At 56.1% G+C, this 18353-nt stretch overlaps 2 pseudogenes; one reads left to right on the top strand and one right to left on the bottom strand.

The window, feature by feature from the left end:
• Positions 1-761: 761 nt before the first annotated feature.
• On the top strand, positions 762-11537 carry LOC114684785 (annotated as a pseudogene).
• Positions 11538-13829: 2292 nt separating this feature from the next.
• LOC114684803 lies at positions 13830-17449 on the bottom strand (annotated as a pseudogene).
• Positions 17450-18353: the final 904 nt, after the last annotated feature.

The raw sequence follows: 18353 nt of genomic DNA, 5'->3' as shown, positions 1-18353 counted from the left end.
GCCAATGGTTGGTAATGACTGACTTAAAGGCGTGCTTTCAAGGTGCAAAGGACCTACAAATTATTAGAGAGCTATCCCCATAATCCCAGAGTTAGTTCCCGAAAGCTGACAGGAGGATTGCTGCAAAGCTGAGGCCAGTATGGCCTACACTGGAGTTCAAGGCCACGCTGAGCCACCGTGTGAGACCAAGTCTCAAAAGAAGAAATTAAAAAAGTTAAAAAAAAAAAAAAAAAAAAGTGATGTCTCTGAAAGGCAAGAGGCGGTGCACAGCTTTTTGTGTGATAGACAGGATTTAAGAGGGGGCGTGGTCTGTGGGTGTGGCCTGAGCGGGAGGGTGGAATTCCAAAAGTAGGGGTTTGGAGGGAAGGAAGAACAACCCAAGTGGAGGAGCAGCCACAGGAATCGAACCAGCCTCTAACGGGACGTTCGGGGATGGGCGGGGCCCAGGCCGGGGGCGGGCCAGCCGGGGGCGGGGCTCAAGCGTGGGACCCGCGCCCCCAGGGTGTGTCCGAACCGGATGTCCGCCGCTGTGGGTGGTGCCCTGAGAAGAAGCGGGCGCGGGGGGCGCAGGCGCACCAGGCTCCGCTCGCCCACCGGAAGCGGCCTGGGCCGGCCCCCCTCCCGTGTCGTAGAGACACTGTGCCGGCGTAATTTCCCTTCCCCGTTCCCTCGCCGCCATCCTCCACGCCGGCGCTTCGGGGGAACGGGGCGCGACTTCCGCTTCCGGGCAGGAGGCGCGGGGCTGGTGGGGAGCGTGGGGGGGGGGGCGGCAAAGGGGCGGCACTTCCGGTTGGGCCCTCGGGTCTCCCCGGAGCGGCGGTACCTCCTCCGCCTCCTCAGCCTCCTCCCGGCGGAGACCCCAGCGCCGGTGAGTGACTGGGGGTGCGGCCCGGGGGCCCCGGGTTCCTCAGGGGCGGGGGGTCTCGCCCTGGCCTGCCGCAGTCCCCAGGACGCACCCCCCTTCCCCCCAGAACGTCAGTGCTTCACTGCCGGGCCCGAGGCAGGGGATCCCCGATCACTAGTCCCCTACAAGATCACTCCAGAGAGCTCCCCCCGTGGATGCCCCCCGGCACCGGGGGGGGGGCTGCCAACGCGTTTTCATTCGGAACGGCCCTCTCCAGTGCCAGGGCCCCCCACGGATCCCTTCCCCACCGCCTCGGCGGCTTCCTCCAGGAGAGCCTGCCCCTGCCAGCAGCATCGCGCTGCTCACGGGGCAGCTGCTCACGAGCCCTCCGCCCCGATCTCCTGTAGGATCGCCTCCAGGGGGTGTTGCATTCGTACTTTGTGACAAGAGTTGCCCCCCCACCATGCCGGACCACACACAGCCCATCCCCGGTGCCTTCCTTGCGGGTGCAAAAAATATTTTCTGTTCTCGCCTATGCCAAGAGCGCTTCTTAAAACTCCTTCCAGCAGCCCCCTCAAAAAGACCTCTCCAGATCCACCCCGCCGTGGAACAGCTCCCTTTTCCCCCATTCGGGGAGAAACATCTGCCCTCTTAGCATCAGGTTATCATGAAACACTCCCGCCCCACTTCCCCCCCTTCCCTCATCCCGGCCTCTGCTGTCCCAGAACAATGCAAGTTAGCAGAGAATGTTTCTTTATGGAACATCAGTAGCTCTTGTCCCCCCCCTCCCCCCATCTTTAGCCAGGTCTCATGACATTGTCCCAAATTTCTTAGGAAAGACCCTGGCGCTGCTTACATCCTTTCCCATAGGAGGTGAAGGGGAGAGACCCCCACTAACCCTCATTTTACAGGGGTTTGCAGCCTAGTTGAGAGGCAGACCAGAAACAGTGCTGCTCTGTGAGTTTTCTGAGAGAGTCTGGTGAGCTATTCCCAGAGGTGAATGCTGAAACACAAGATTTAATCGTGCCATTCAAAGATCTGGGGAATAGCTGGTGCAAAATTCCAGAGGTAACAGTGGTGTGTGGAAGAGCAGCCGTGAGTTTGGAGCAGAATCGAAAGAGAAGGCTTGATCCCAAAGAGCCTTGGGATAAGTTGCCTGGCTTTTGTCAGCCCTACCAAGCTCCTAAGAGTCTTTCTGCATCCACTCATTCCTTATTCACTCATAAACACTTTGAACACCTGTTTAATGAGCATCTACTTCATACAGAATAAAATGAGCAAAACTTCCTGTCCACATAGAGTAGCTATGCTAGTTGAGAAGGGGAACATTAGAAATCAAGCTACATGGGGTTGGGGGGTCGGGGGACATAGTTCATCCGGTAAAGTGTTTGGTCCTGAATTCAGAATCCCAGCACTAAAAAAAAAAAAAGGCTGGGCATAGTGGCACTATGCCTGTAATCCTGGCACTGGGGAGATGGAGACAGGAGGATTCCTGGAGCTCACTGGCTAGCTCCAGATTTAACGCAAGACTCTCAAAGAAAGAAAGAAAGGGAGCAGTTGAGGAGGCCACACACATTGGCCCCCGCCTCCACACCCTCACATGCAAACATACAGCACACACAAAATAAAAATACAGAAGAGGACAGAGTTGCAGGGGCTGGGATATTCCTAAAACCACATACGGGCTATCCCATGCCATCTTGCTCCTCAGCTAAGCCAAGGAACAGAAAGGTTGGTCCTAGACTGCCGTGACCCACCATGGGGCTGCTCTGACAGCTTCCTCACCCTGCAGGTGGAGTGATAAGAGTGTGAGCTGTGGTTTTGCTAGACTTGTGGTGTATTTTTTCCCCTCACCCTATTTGCCTGCCCTCGTCCCTTCGCTTATTCGGGAATATTGATCAAGTGGCCCTGTGAGATGGCTCAGCAGGTCACATCTCTTGCTCCCAAGCCTGATGACCTGAGTGTAGTCTCCAAGATCCGTGTGGTGGAAGGAGAGAACTGACTCCCCTAAGTTGTCCTCTGACCTCTACATGGGTACACAAACAATCAATCAATGGAACCAAAAGTTTGTTTAAAGTTGACTAGCAAGCTAGGTACTGTCCTAGGTCCTGAGGACAGAGTTAAGAACGAAACGTTTAAAGGCTTGTTTCTGGGGCTGTGGAGACAGCTTAGTGGTTAAAGGACTGGCCATAAAAGCATGAGGATCAGAGTTCAGATTCCCAGGAACCCATCTGAATGCCAGTGTGCTGGGAGGTCCACCTGTCATTTCAGTCTCTGAAGGCAGACATAGGAGCCCCAGAGCAGCCTGGCTAATGAGACGAGCCATATCTGTGAGCTCTGCATTCGATTGAGACACCCTGCTCAGTGAATAATGTGGAAGAGAGATGGAGGATGATTCCTAGCATCAACTCTCTCCATGCACATGGCATCAGAGAGGGAGACCAGGGAAAACACGGAAAGCAGACCATACGGTGCATTCAGTGCTGGTGAATGATCTAGAGGGAAATGGAGCTAGCTGGGGAGTGTAGGTGTTGGGGACAGGTGGCACTGGCCACGCAGAGCCCCACTGAGAAGACAGGAATTGGACAGAGACAGGAAGGAGACGAGGGAAGGAGAGTGTGGGGGAGTTAATTTTGCCTGCGAAAGCAACAGTCCTGAAACACAGACCCTGGAGCAGAAATGGAGCCAGCATGTTGGAGGAACAGCTGCAAGCTTGTGGGGGCCTGTGTGGGTCACTGGAAGGACTTTGGGTTTTCCTGAGTGAGACGGGGTCACTAGTTTTCAACAGGAGGGTCATGGTTTGGCCTTCATCCTCCCGGCTAAGTGGGAGAGCAATCCTTCTGAGTGTTGGGAATAGTGAATGGGACGTACTGTATAAAGCACCAATCGCCATACTCTAGAATACAGTGAATACCAGTGGCTGGCCAACCAGAGATGTGACTAGGAGGCAGGAGGAAGGGAGAGGATGGGACAGGTCCTGTCGTCAGTGTACAGTGGTGGAGGGGCCCTACTTCCATTTTGGAAAGTGAAATACTGAAAGGGAAGAGTGTGTGGAGTCTGTTTCTGAGACAGGGTTCTCTGTGTATCCCTGGCTGTCCTGAAACTCACTCTGTAAATCAGGCTGGCCTCGAACTCAGGTCAGCCTGCGTCTGCCTCCAGAGTGCTGGGATTAAAGGCATGCACTACCACGCCTGGCTGGGCCTCAGTGTTTCTGACTCAGTAATTCTACCCATCCTTTCTCGTTGTTTGGAGGAGGACTTAGAAGAGTCAAATACTAGATGTGACTTGTTAAAAGCTGTTCCCATGTATGTGTGGCATGTGCACATGTCCATACTTGTGTAGGGGCCAGAGGTTGACGGTGAGTGTCTTCCCTGGTTCCGCTCCACTTTCTCTATCACAGCAAGGGCTCTCACTGGATCTGAAGCACACAAGTTGGGCTAGTGTAACTAAGCATCTTGCCATGGGGATCCCCCTCTCTGCCTTCTTGAGTGCTGGATTGCAGGGAGTTGTTTTGCCCACCTAACTTTTACTTTTACATGGGTTATGGGGATCCGAACTCTGGTCTTGAGTCTTACATGGCAAGTGCTCTATCTACTGGACCATCTCCTCACCCCTGTTAAAACTGGCTGTGTTTATGTAGAAACTCTGTTTGGTGTGTGTGTGTGTGTGTGTGTGTGTGTGTGTGGGCTCTCCCATTATAATCTCATAAACTTGACATGTGCCACCTCAGAAAAGAGGCAGTTTGGGGCCGCAGAGATGGCCCGCAATTAGGAGTCCTTGCTGCTCTTGCAGAGAACCCAACCCCCACATGGTGGCTCAGAACACCTGTAACCCAAATCTAGGGGATCTGACACCCTTTTCTGGCTTCCACTCAGGTGTGTAGGCTGTGCACAGACAGACGGCAGGGAGCACGCACACACAAACTAAATATTTCTAAAAGAGGGAGTGGTTGAAGACCAGTCCGGCTTCCTCTGCAGACACCCGCTGAAGCCTCTTTCTTGCCCTCATTTACTATCAGGCCAGTGGTTATCAATGTAGACACCTACCGCACTGCATTTCCCTTTGAGCACTGCCTCACCTGCCCCTCTCTAGCGTTGGTATGTTGTATTTTCATTTTCTCTTTTTATTTTCATTTTCTGAGACAGAGTGCTATATAGCCGAGGCTAGTCTTGAACCCCTGGTCTCCCTACCTCTTACCTCCTAAGTGCTGAGATTGCAAGCATGTGCCACGGCACCTGGCTGTGTTTTCATTTTCATTCATTGCAACACATTCTCTAGTTTCCCTCGTGGTCTCTTCATGGATCTCCCAGAGGAGGAGGAGAGAGCTCTAGGTGTTGCTTCATCTCATCCTCAGCAAGTATTTGTTAAGTACCCACAGCTTGTCCACATATACACTGCGCTAGGTGCTAGGGCACAGTGGGAAAGGGAACAGGCTGTTTGGTCCCTGTCCCTTAGGTGAGAGGTCAGACAGTAAAACTGCATGGCATATGGTGGCACTACCTGTGGTGAGGAGAATACAGCCGGGGAATGGGCAGGGGTGGTGACAGTATGAGTATAGAAACCTGAATGGGATGGGGCCGGGGGTGTATCATTGACTTCTGGGGAAGGATGTCCCAAGACAGACGAAGAATCCATGCGGGTTGTTGCTCTTTGAGACAGAGTCTCCTGTATCTCAGGCTGGCCTCAAACTCACTATGTAGGCGAGGCTAGCCTTGACTCCTGCTTCAGTTTCCCAAGTGCTGGGCGTATAGAGGTGCACCACCATGCCTGGCAGAATCTATTGACTAGTAACCCCTCCACCACCTGCTAGGTCCCAGAGAGCATCCCTAAAGAAGACTCCTGTCTCCATGATTCTACCCTGCTTCTTCCTCCATGTTCAGGGTACAACTCCTGGGAAGACCTCTCTCACGGGGGTTGGAATTTTCTCCTGGCTGTCACAACCAATTGCTCTCCTGCAGACTTGTTCTTGAGGGGTTTCTAGATCTCTGTGCTTCAGTGTTCTCATCTGTCCAGTGGAGAGAAAAGGTGTCTCCACCTAAGGCTGTAACAAGGGCCTGATGAGCTAAGAGGTGGAAGTGCCTAGGCTAGACCAGCCTATGTGAGACGCCACAGCGGCTGTCACTAAGATCCTCATGGAGGCAAGCAAAGCCGGGGTGTTTTCCCAGCACACGTCCCTGCCCCCTCCCTTTCAATCTCCTTCCTGCATCCTTCTGCTCCGTGCCCTCCTCCTTGGTGGCCGAGTCCCTCACTTGGGTTCTGCATGCGCTCTTCTGGTTGCTATGCCTTTGGTCCTTCTGGAGCTTAGATGAAATGGAGGGGGTGTAAAGGGCATGGGATGTTGAATCATGTCCAAGAACACTCAGAGCCGGATACTAAAAATATCTAATTCTGTGTAGCGGTGGGGAGGGGTGGAGATACTCACCTTTCACCTGTGGGTGCCGAGAGCCAACCAGGCAGACTGAATAAAGGTCCTGGGCCTTGGGTGGACGTCCTCTCCTCCACGGCTCCTTAGCTTTTTACTATAGTATGGTGAGGAAGGTGAGGACGGGCGCAGAGCCAGAACTATAGGGGCGCGGGATGGTGGGCAGAAACCTGCCTTTCTCCCACCTCTCTTCAAAAGCTCAGTGGGGCTGCCGTGTCTGAACACAGAAATGAACTCGGGAGGTTGAGGTTCCAGTGAGCAGAGAGGGCAGATCAACAGCAGGAATGGGAAACACTGCAAAGGTGGTGCAAGAAAGTGCCTGCCGGCCGGCCTGCCTGGCGGCCAGGAGGGGCTAAGAGAAACCCTAGTCAAGGACAGGCGTCTAGGTCTGCCCAGGTGTGTGATGTCATCATCGTTGGCGCACACAACCTGGGCTGGAACGCACACTGCTGATGGATGTTGCATTTCACTCTCAGATTCCCGTGTAGAGGTCCGGCCCATTTTAATGTGGAGAAAGCATGGATCCTAGCAGAGATCCGATCAGAACCCAGGTCTGTGCGTGTGTCCCACGGCTTTGAGCTATCTGCCTCCAGGAATGCAGGCACTCTGTCGTAACTGACTTGTCCTAGGCTAGTGGGTTTTCCTTCCTACGTTGCAGTCAAAGACTATCCCCTCTCTCCCAGTGGTGAGTTCTCCCCCAGTTTTCTTGACTTCCCATTTCGCTACTGGACTAGATGCTATCGATTCACAGAAGGCAGTCCCATATACTGAGGGCTTACCAGGTGCCTGGAGGAGCCTTCCCCATGTTAATATTAAAATGTTGAATCTTGACAACAGCCCTGTGCTTGACAAATCCTGCTTGCCCTAGCCCTCGCCTACCCTCCCCCTTCCCTTCCTTCCTCACCACAAGGTTACCTCAAACTTGGAGCACTCAGCCTCCTGAGAGCTTGGATTGCCCTTAGTCACGGTGGTCGTGGAGGCAGAGGGCCAGTCATTTGCCCATGGTCACACAGCTAGAAAGGGGGGAAAGGCAGTGGTGGCACACACCTTTAATCCCAGCACTACGGAGGCAGAGGCGGGCGGATCTCTGAGTTTAAGGCCAGCCTGGTCTACAGAGTGAGTTCCAGGACAGCCAGGGCTACACAGAGAAACCCTGTCTCAAAAAAGCCAAAAAGAAAAAGAAGGAAAGGGCTTAGGTCTGAAGCTGCCATTTTGGTTCCCAAAGGCACTGCTTTAACCACTCAGCTGGGTGCTGTTCTTATCCTCACGTTATAGTGGCAAAACCTGAGAGGACCGAGACCAGAGGAACGTATGCAGATGGGGTGCAGGGAGGCTCAGGCTAGAGCAGGAGAGGGTTTGAACCCCCCTTCCCCCCCCCCACGCCGCCACCACCAAGGTTCCGGGGGAGAAAGCAGGTGCCTACAGGCGCGTGGAGAAGACAGTCTGAGGGTGGAGAGGGAGGTGTGTGAAGATCCAGGAAAAGATGGAGATATGGTTGGGAGGAGGCTAGGAATGACCCCGGGTCCACACAGGTAAGAGGGAAACTCATGTACGGACCGAATGTCAGGTGAGCCAAGAGAAGGGCGCTGGTGCAGGAGCATGGATGTAGTTCCCTTGGCCTGCTCCTCGCCGGCTCCCCTTGCTCAGTCCCCATCCTCTTCTTCACAGGGTCTCCCTTCTCTCCACCGGCCAGAGATGGAGGCAAACCAGGCAGGCAGCGGTGCCGGGGGTGGCGGGAGCAGCGGCATCGGGGGCGAGGACGGGGTCCACTTCCAGAGTTACCCCTTTGACTTCCTGGAATTCCTCAACCACCAGCGCTTTGAGCCCATGGAGCTGTACGGGGAGCATGCCAAAGCAGTGGCGGCCCTGCCCTGCACCCCGGGGCCCCCGCCCCAGCCCCCGCCCCAGCCTCCTCCGCCCCAGTATGACTACCCACCCCAGTCCAGTTTCAAACCCAAGGCGGAGGCTCCTTCCTCATCCTCGTCATCATCTTCCTCCTCATCTTCCTCATCTTCATCTTCTTCATCCTCTTCCCAAGCCAAGAAGCTGGATCCGCCATTGCCGCCCACCTTCGGGGCGCCACCCCCTCCGCTCTTTGATGCTGCCTTCCCTGCCCCGCAATGGGGAATTGTCGACCTCTCTGGGCACCAGCACCTGTTCGGAAACCTGAAACGAGGAGGGCCCACGCCTGGGCCGGGGTGGCATCGGGTCTGGGCACTCCCACCGGGACCCCTGGGCCACTGCCCACGCCCACGCAGACCCCACCTGGGCCCACCGTGGGGGCGGCCTGCGACCCAACCAAGGACGACAAGGGTTACTTCCGAAGGCTCAAGTACCTGATGGAGCGCCGCTTCCCGTGCGGCGTGTGCCAGAAGTCCTTCAAACAGTCCTCGCATCTGGTCAGCACATGCTGGTGCACTCCGGGGAGCGGCCGTACGAGTGCGGTGTCTGTGGCCGCACCTACAACCACGTCTCCAGTCTCATACGCCACCGACGCTGCCACAAGGACGTGCCACCAACTGCTGGGGGGCCGCCACAGCCTGGGCCCCCGCTTCCTTCCCTGGGCCTCCCGGGACCCACAGCCAGTGCCACAGCCACCTCCGCCCCTGCCGCGGTGTCCTCGGGCCCCCCAGCCACACCTGCAGCGCCTGCCGCCTCCGCGGATGGGAATGCCACCCCGGCCGCCCCACCCGGGGTGGCCATGCCTCCCCCGACCACTGCTGGCGGGGAGGGCCCGTTTGCCTGCCCCCTCTGCTGGAAGGTCTTCAAGAAGCCCAGCCACCTCCACCAGCACCAGATCATCCACACGGGTGAGAAGCCCTTCTCCTGCTCCGTGTGCAGCAAAAGCTTCAACCGCAGGGAGAGCCTCAAGCGGCACGTGAAAACGCACTCGGCCGACCTGCTGCGCCTGCCCTGCGGCATCTGCGGCAAGGCCTTCCGCGACGCCTCCTACCTCCTCAAGCACCAGGCGGCCCACGCAGGGGCGGGGGCCCCGCGCCCGGTGTACCCGTGCGACCTGTGCGGGAAGACCTACTCGGCCCCGCAGAGCCTGCTGCGGCACAAGGCTGCCCACGCGCCACCCGTGGCCGCCGAGCCGGCCAAGGACGGGGCGGCCTCGGTCCCGCAGCCGCCTCCCACCTTCCCCCCGGGCCCTACCTTCTGCCGCGGACCCGACCACCCCCGACGAGAAGGCCACGGCTGCCGCAGCGGCTGTGGTGTACGGTGCGGTGCCTGTCCCCCTTCTCAGCGCGCATCCGCTGCTGCTCGGTGGGGCCGGGAACGGCGGCCCCGGCGGCGCGGGCCCCGGCGTCCCAGGCAAGACGTTCTGCTGCGGCATCTGTGGGCGGGCCTTCGGGCGCCGGGAGACCCTGAAGCGCCACGAGCGCATCCACACCGGGGAGAAGCCCCACCAGTGCCCAGTGTGCGGGAAGCGCTTCCGTGAATCCTTCCACTTGAGCAAGCACCACGTGGTGCACACCCGGGAGCGGCCCTACAAGTGCGAGCTGTGCGGCAAGGTCTTCGGCTACCCGCAGAGCCTCACGCGCCATCGCCAAGTGCACCGGCTCCAGCTGCCCTGCGCCCTGGCCGGAGCCACGGGCCTCGCCACGGGCCAGGGGGGCCCGGGGGCCTGTGGTCCCGGGGCTGCGGGCACTTCGGGTGGGCCCGCCGACGGCCTGAGCTACGCCTGCTCGGACTGTGGGGAGCACTTCCCGGATCTCTTTCATGTCATGAGCCACAAGGAAGCCCACATGTCCGAGAAGCCATACGGCTGTGACGCCTGCGGCAAGACCTTCGGCTTCATCGAGAACCTCATGTGGCACAAGCTGGTCCACCAGGCCGCCCCGGAGCGTCTTCTCCCGCCAACGCCCAGTGGCCCCAGGCCGCCGACGGCTCCAGCGGCGGCGGCACCGACGCATCCAGCGTGCTGGACAACGGCCTGGCCGGGGAGGTGGGGGCGGCTGTGGCCGCGCTGGCCGGCGTGTCTGGGGGCAGCGAGGATTCGGGTGGGACGACGGTGACCGGAGGGGGTGGCGGGACCACTTCAGGCGCGAGCGCTTCAGCTGTGCACGTGCGGCCAAAGCTTCAAGCATTTCCTGGGCCTGGTGACTCACAAGTATGTGCACCTGGTGCGCCGGACCCTGGGTTGCGGCCTCTGCGGCCAGAGCTTTGCGGGCGCGTACGACCTGCTCCTGCACCGCCGAAGCCACCGGCAGAAGCGGGGCTTCCGCTGCCCGGTGTGCGGGAAGCGCTTCTGGGAGGCGGCCCTGCTGATGCGCCACCAGCGCTGTCACACGGAGCAGCGGCCCTACCGGTGCGGCGTGTGCGGCAGAGGCTTCCTGCGTTCCTGGTACCTGCGGCAGCACGGGTGGTGCACACCGGCGAGCGCGCTTTCAAGTGCGGGGTGTGCGCCAAGCGCTTTGCGCAGTCCTCCAGCCTGGCGAGCACCGGCGTCTGCACGCCGTGGCCCGGCCGCAGCGCTGCGGCGCCTGCGGCAAGACCTTCCGCTACCGCTCCAACCTGCTGGAGCATCAGCGGCTGCACCTGGGCGAGCGCGCCTACCGTTGCGAGCACTGCGGCAAGGGCTTCTTCTACTGAGCTCCGTACTGCGCCACCAGCGCGCCCACGAGCCCCCCGGCCCGAGCTGCGCTGCCCCGCCTGTCTCAAGGCCTTCAAGGATCCTGGCTACTTTCCGGAAGCACTTGGCCGCCCATCAGGGCGGCAGGCCCTTCCGCTGCTCCTCCTGCGGTGAGGGCTTCGCCAACACCTACGGTCTGAAAAAACACCGCCTGGTGCACAAGGCTGAGGGTCTTGGGGGACCCGGAACAGGGGGAAACGCCTTGGCCGGGAAGGATCCCTGACCCGGAGGTTTCAGTGGGCCACTACAATCAGACGTTCCGAACCTTCTGGACTCTCCCCTTCTGGGACTGCTGGTCAGACTCTCCCCACCCTCCTCACTGTTACCCATTCTAAAAAACGACAGACGGTCTAGCTTCCTCCCCATCCCGTGCCCTATAAACTGAAGATTAAATTGCTCCAATCCCAGGCCATTCTGGCCCTTCCTTCCTCGTCCGTCACACACTGAACTTGATCCTCCGTCCAGCCTTCTTTTGTAAACCTCATCGGCTACCTAGCAGCATTTTGGCTCCAGTGAACTCTGTGGTGGAGACGGGTCTGAACTACTCACCGCCTCCACTTCCTTTGGGATCTGGCTGGACAGTGGACTATGAACAGAGTTGGGAGGGCACAGGTGGGGGTCTGGGTGCTCTTGGATTGGGGTGGGATGGGGGGAAGACGCGGCTTGTACAGAGCAGAGAACAATAAATCGTATCAACAGGGCCGCTGGGGTCTGTCCTTGCTGTTCCTGGGGATTCTGATGACTGGATGGACACACAGCACCTCACAGTCTCTTCACCTGGGTTGAGTGAGGATTTGCCATGTCCCCGGCATTGGCCTCTGAACTGGGCAAGTGGAGAGCCGTGAGACAGGTAAGTCGATCTCTCAGGAACGGACTTGAGATTTCAAGACTCCCCTCACCATGCTCTCAACCACTGTGACCTGAAGCCTCCTGTCTGCTAGGTCCTGACCTGGGTACTAGGGAAACACGAATTGATTGGACATGACATTCACACTCCAGTAGGCTGAGAGAGCACACCTGTGGAACTTAGCACAGTCTGCAGACTTTCTGGAGACAGGATCTCATGTAGTCTAGGCTGGCTATGGACTTGCTGCTGAGGTAAGACTAGCCTTGATTTTTTTTTCTCTCTCTTTTTTGAGATGGTCTGTCTATGTAACCTTGGCTGAGACTCTTTGCGTAGACCAGGCTGGCTTGAACTCACAGAAATCTCCCTGCCTCTACCTCCCTGGGACTGACATTAAAAGTGTATACCACTACAGCTGGCTAATCTTGAACTTTCTGCATTTAGCCTTTTATTTTTATTTTAAAAAGTATGTGTATGGTGATTCTGCCCGAAAGTATGTTTGTGCACCGCTTGGCGTCTGGCGCCCATGGAGGCCAACAGAGGCCTTGGGATCCTCTGGCCCTAGAGTCACAGGTGGTTGTGAGCAGCCATGTGGGTCCTGGGATTCAAACCCTGATCCTCTGGAAGAGCAGTTAGTCCGCTTAACTGCTGAACCATCCCTTTGGCCCAAACTTTATAATTTTATTTTTATTCTCAATTTTATACATCTATGTGTGTGTGTACACACACACACACACACACACACATACACACACACAACTTTGGTTGTACCTATAAAGTTGCCACTATGCTTCTTATCCCCCTCAACCTCCCGATGAACCCTTTCTTTCCAATAGGCTCCTCTACTTGCCTTTTATTCTCTTGGTGACCCATTGTGTTTAGTCACGGTTGCTTGCATAAACATGGGTTGGATGGCTTATTTACCCAAGCAAGGGCAGCTTGCCAATAGCTACACCATTGAGGAATATGACCCCCCTTCCCTAGGCAACCATTAGCTGTCTATAGCTCCTCAGCGAAGAACAGGGCCTCATGACACTCTTCCCTGTGACCACAAACTTCTGATCTGCCTGCTTCCACTTCCGGAGTGCTGGGAAGATGGGCATGTGCTGTTATGCCTGGTTTCTGTGGTGCTGGAGATTGAACCCAGGTTATCCTGCATGCTAGGCCAGCACTTTAGCAGCTGAACTGCACCCCAGCTCCACTGCCCTCTTTTGATGGAGCATACAGACTTCATTAGCGCCCAGGCCCCCCACCCCCCATCTTGTTGAATCAGAACACCAAGCCTGAGTATCAGTTGCTGTATTTCCCCTTTTCCTGACTGGCCACTTATCCACACTGCCCATGTGTTGGTGGTCCCTTCTGTTGTTTTTTAATTTTAATTTTAATTTTTAAAATTCTTTATGTGCGTTGGTGTTTTGCCATAGAACTGGGGTTACAGACGTCATGAGCTGCCATGTGGGTGCTGGGATTTGAACTGGGGTCCTACCGTAAGAGCATTCAGTGCTCTTAACTACTGAGCCATCTCTCCAGCCCGGTGGTCCCTTGTGAAAGCAACAGGGAGTTTCTGTTCAGTGGCAAGACTCCATGTGAGACAGGAAAGAAGACAGGACCTGACACGCGCTGCTGTGGGCATCCAGACATGAGGCCTTTGTTGGCAGGGTCTACAAGAACAGATGATGAAAAGAAGTGCTTAACTGCTCATGATGGGAGACTGATCAGAAATAAGGCTAGGGAAGAAGGGGGCTTAAGGAACCCGTGTATGTTTCTAGCTTCAGCTAGGGGCCAGTGAGACAGGAAGCAGGTTCCTTTCTTTAGAGGAAATGGTGAGTTTTATTATGCATCATCTCAGGGTCATCTCTTGGGGATGCTGGATGAACAAGGACTGAACTAGCAACACATTTTCTCCATGAGAAAATCAAGGACTCATCTGAGTAAGTGCACCAACCTCCAACATTCTTTCATGGCACAAAACTTCTTACAACACAGCCGCACAGCCAAAGCCTAGTCCCTCCCCATTCCAGATAGAGGAAAACCGAGGCAGAGCGAGGTACCCAGAGAACTGGAATACAAGACGGACAGAGAAGCACGTCAGAAAGTCTTTTAATAGGAACAGACTGGAAGCCCCCATCCCACCCCAAACTCCAGCTCCGGAGTCCTTTTAGCCCCTTACATCAGTGTCTTCTCTTACTCTACATCAAGGTTATCATCAGTCAGCCCTTCCTCTGAATTGCCCAGGACGAAGCAGGAAGCTATCTACCTCACCGTGGAGGAAAACAGAGAAATCGCAAACTTCTTTGTAGCCATGGGAGACCACAGGCTCTGTGCCTAAAGCTTAAAGGTGTACCAGGTGATTGCTTGCCTGCAGTGTGTGCTCTCAGTTGCTTCCAGAAGGGTCTGGTAGGCTAAGGAGAGACCACTATGGGGTAGGATGGAGAGGTGAACAGAGCTTAGCATTAATCTCCATGGGCAGGCTCACATCCTAGAGATTCATGGATTCCCAGCTGTGGTTTAGGTACTCTGGTTTTGAGGGAGAAGGCATCCCAGTATTTCTTTAGAGATGGCCTGGTGGGCATCTTCGGCCCAGGGAGGGTAGACATCCCAGGACCAGTGCAATCCAGTTGAGGTAGGCAAAATATTTCATACTAGTTCACCTTAGGGCAGCCCCTACATGGTCCAGAGGTAGTCCAGAGGTGGTGGTGGATAAAGTCTTGCTTTGCAGCCTGGGCTGGTCTGGACCTCACAATCCTCCTGCCTCAGCATCCAGAATACTGGTCTTACAGGAATGGGCCATGCTCAGCTGTCTCTGTATTTTCACATGTAGCTGGACATCTATAGAATTGCAGGTACCTCTTTCCTGAGTCTCAAGTGTAGTGCGGGCTTCTTGGAGACCAGAACCTGCTGGCTTCTCAGCTCTCCAATCCCAGCTGCTCATTATTTCTCCTTGGCTTTTGCCTCTATTAGTCTATCCCCTACGGCATGCTTCCTACTCCCCAGCCTACTGGTCAACCTCCACATTCACCTTCACAGTCTCTCCAAGCCCTTCTTTAGTAGTGTTCTCTGTCCCACGCTTGCACCCCGATTCCTGGGCCACCGAAGTTGGTCTCAGTTGGCCTCCAGACTCTCCCACCCCAGGCCCTGGCCCGTGGAAGTGGGTGCGCTGGTGTTTGCGAAAGTTCGAGGAGTTATTGAAAGTGCGGTCGCAGAGCGTGCAGCGGAAGGGGCGCTCGCCAGTGTGGATACGGGCGTGACCGCTCAGCACAGAGGACTGTGTGAAGCCCTTGCCGCAGATGCCGCAGTGGTAGGGCCGCTCCCCCGTGTGCACGCGCTCGTGGTCTCGCATGTCTGAGGAGCGCCGGAAGGGCTTGGTACAGAACCTGCAGGCGAAAGGCTTGCCTACCGCGGCCCCCGCAGCTGCCGCGGCCATCACCACCTCCGACCTCTCCTGGGCCACCCTTGGGTTTGGCTGTCCAGTTGATGCTGTGGGTGGAAGCCTCCGAGAGTTGCCCGGCTCCACCCCGTGTCGGTGCTGGTGCCGGAGCAGGGGTGCCAAGGCCTTAAACGCCCGTGGGCACAGTGGGCAGCGGTAAGGCCGCTCTCCCGTGTGCAAGCTGTAGTGGGCACGCAAGCTAGCAGGACCCGGACAGCTGTGGCCACACACGTGACAACGGCTTGGGTCCCCTCCCTGCCCAAGCCCCTCCACGGCTGCCAGGTGGCCATGTTCGTGAAAGAGCAGCTCTGAGACCAGGTGGAAGGCCGCGGGACACAGGGCACAGTGGAAAGATCCCGGCTCTGGGGGCTCAGGTACCGATGTAGTATCTGTAACTTTTACCACCTGGATCTCGATGAGGTCACTTGGGGAGTGGCAGAGTAGCCACCATCAGGCACCAGGACCTGGAGAGCAGAAGAAACGGGAGGCTGTGTGGAGGTCCTGCTGGGAGAGCAGTCTTCAAAATGCCTCCACTTGCTAAAACACTTGCCCGGGCTGGGGAGACGGCTCACTGGGTAGACACTTGCCAAAGCTAACTGAGTAGGATCCCTGTGACCTGAAGGGTAGAAAGACAGAACTGACTCCCCCAAGTTGCCCTCTGACCTCCACATGTCTGCGCTATGGCACACATGTACACTCCTCAAATACCTGAATAAATTTTTAAATAGTTGATCCTCTGAAGTCCACTGGACCCTTGTTTTTTAATGATTTATTATTTACTTATTTTGAGACAAGAGTTTCACTATATAGCCTTAACTGGCCTGGTACGTACTGTGTAGACCAGGCTGGTCTAGAACTCACAGAGATCTGCCTGCCTCTACCTCCCAAGTGCTGAGACTAAAGGCATGTACCATCAGGCCTGAGTTTTTATGTGTATGTGTGAGTGCCTGCGTTCACCACAGGTGTACAATGCCTATGGCGTGCAGAAGTGAGGGCCAGATCCTCTAGAAGTGAAGTTGGCTGTGAGCCTCCATGTGGATGCTGGGAACTGAACCTCTAAAAGAGCAGCTAGTGCTCTTAACTGCTAAGCCATCTCCCCAGACCCGGACACTGGTTTCTTGACCCTGTTATCCACGATCCAGAATTCTTGCTGTATCCAGTTGGCATTTCCTTTTCCTGCCCCAAATATACCACAGACACAGACGTGCCTCTCCTCTATGCTAGTTAAAAGCCTCATCGTTTCTTGCCCTTACAACTGGAAACCACCACTCCAAGGGAATCCCTGTTCCTGCTTCTGCCCCTCATTACCCACCTCTCTAGAGCACCCCGAATGGACTTTGCAAAATGTAAAGGAGGTCATGCATTTTGCCGCTCCACACTGCACTTGAAACCCTGTGTCGTCCCTATAATATCCACCAGGATCTGGATCCCGCTTATCTCACTGACAGCCGTGGAAATATAAGCCGTCACCCAGCTGACTTCTGCCGTCTAAATTTAGCTCACCCCACCCCCGCTCTGTCAGTTTACTTTTTATTTCCCTTATAGAAGATATTACAGTGAATTATGTTTATTATCACTCCTCCTCACAAGACAGCAAGCTGCAAGAGGACGCAACCTCTGTCTGCTTTGGTCCCCCGAAACTCAGTACGTGTTTGTTGAATATTCCGAGTTACTCTCCAGCCACGGGTTAGAGGTTCCAAAGCCACTTGGCACAGCCATTTCTCCGCCAGAATCCTCCCTTGGGCATTCATAAGGCAGTCCTCGTATTGTCACATGCCACCCCAACATGGTGACCGGATTAGAACTCCCCTTTGGGGTCACCTTCCCCACCATCCCCTGGCCCTAGAATTTCCCAGACCAGGCCAGCTCCTCCTAAGACTCCACCCCTCTCTATGCAAATCAGCTCCCTGGTCCTCCACAGGACCTAACCCTACCCTCAACGCAACCTGTCTTCAGGCCCCGCCTCCGCCAGGCCCCGCCCCTCGCTCCCCATAGGCTCCTCCCTAAGCCCCGCCCCCGGAGTGTGCCCATGCCCCCGCCCAGTCCCGCTAGGCCCCGCCCCCTGTCCTGCGACCTCCTTCGCCGTGAACACCCGGCCCAGACCCCTTCGTCGCCCGCACCAGGTCCGACGGCTCCGGGGATGGCGACTCCCGGGTCGGTGAGCTCGGAATCAGGGGGTCCGGGCGCGCGGCGGCCATCTTGTAGCTAAACCCCGTCCCTGAGGCCAGGGATCGCTCCGCGAGGGGCGGGGCCCCGGCTGGCCGTGCTGCGCAAGCGCGCGGCAGGGCGGCGAGGGGGCGGGGCCGTAGTGGGTAGATGGGTGGGGCCGCGGCGGGGCGCGGCAGAAAGTCTGTCAGTCCTCCACCAGGACAGACAGAGCTCCTAGCTGGGAGGTCGGCCAGGTCCTGGAGACCGATTCCGACGTCGTTCCCCTTTCCTTTTTAAAAATTATTGTTTAGGCAGGGTCTCACTGTGTAGACCGAGCTGGCCTCGAACTCTCTTTGTAGACCAAGCTAGCCTCGAACTCACAGAGATCCGCTCGCCTCTGAGCCATTATGCTCGGCCCTACGAGTCCCTTTTTTAAAAACCCTAACTGGCCGAGCCCGAAGTTTGCTTATCTGAACCTCAAGGCACGGAAGAAGCTTTGTTGTATGTTACAGAAAACGTTTCTGAGGTTACTATCAATTTATGGTTCAGGAGACAGAGCGGCGCAGTTTATGAATGGAAGGTTTTGCAAAAGTCTGTGTCAAGAAAGAGGCTCGGTGAGCGGCAGTGCAGCAGCTTCCAGGAGGAAGCAAATCCCTGCTAGTTGCTGTGATGTTTAGGAGAAAAGAGGTCAAATGGTTTTCAGCAGCACCAAGGACAGCACTCAGTCCGGGGCCTGACTTTGTGACTTTAGATAAGTCACGACATTTTTATGGCCAACTCCTCCTCCTTCTCCTTCTTTTCTTCCCGCTCATCCTGTTCCCCTCCTACTGACAAGACCGCATACCGTGAGAGCTAGCCTCAAACTTACTATGTAGTTGAGGCTGGCCTTGAACTCTATTTTGATTTTTTAGGATTCACTTTTTTTTTTTTAAATGGGTATGGGTGATCTGCTTGCATGTATGTCTGCGCACCACATGTCTGCAGTGCCCACGGAGGCCAGAGAGGTTGTCATAGCCTCTGGAAGTTACAGAT

The sequence above is a fragment of the Peromyscus leucopus genome, chromosome 1, assembly GCF_004664715.2.
Source record: "Peromyscus leucopus breed LL Stock chromosome 1, UCI_PerLeu_2.1, whole genome shotgun sequence".
Taxonomy (NCBI): Eukaryota; Metazoa; Chordata; class Mammalia; order Rodentia; family Cricetidae; genus Peromyscus; species Peromyscus leucopus.
Note: the sequence above shows the minus strand (reverse complement) of the source record. Positions and strands in the feature narration are given on the sequence as shown.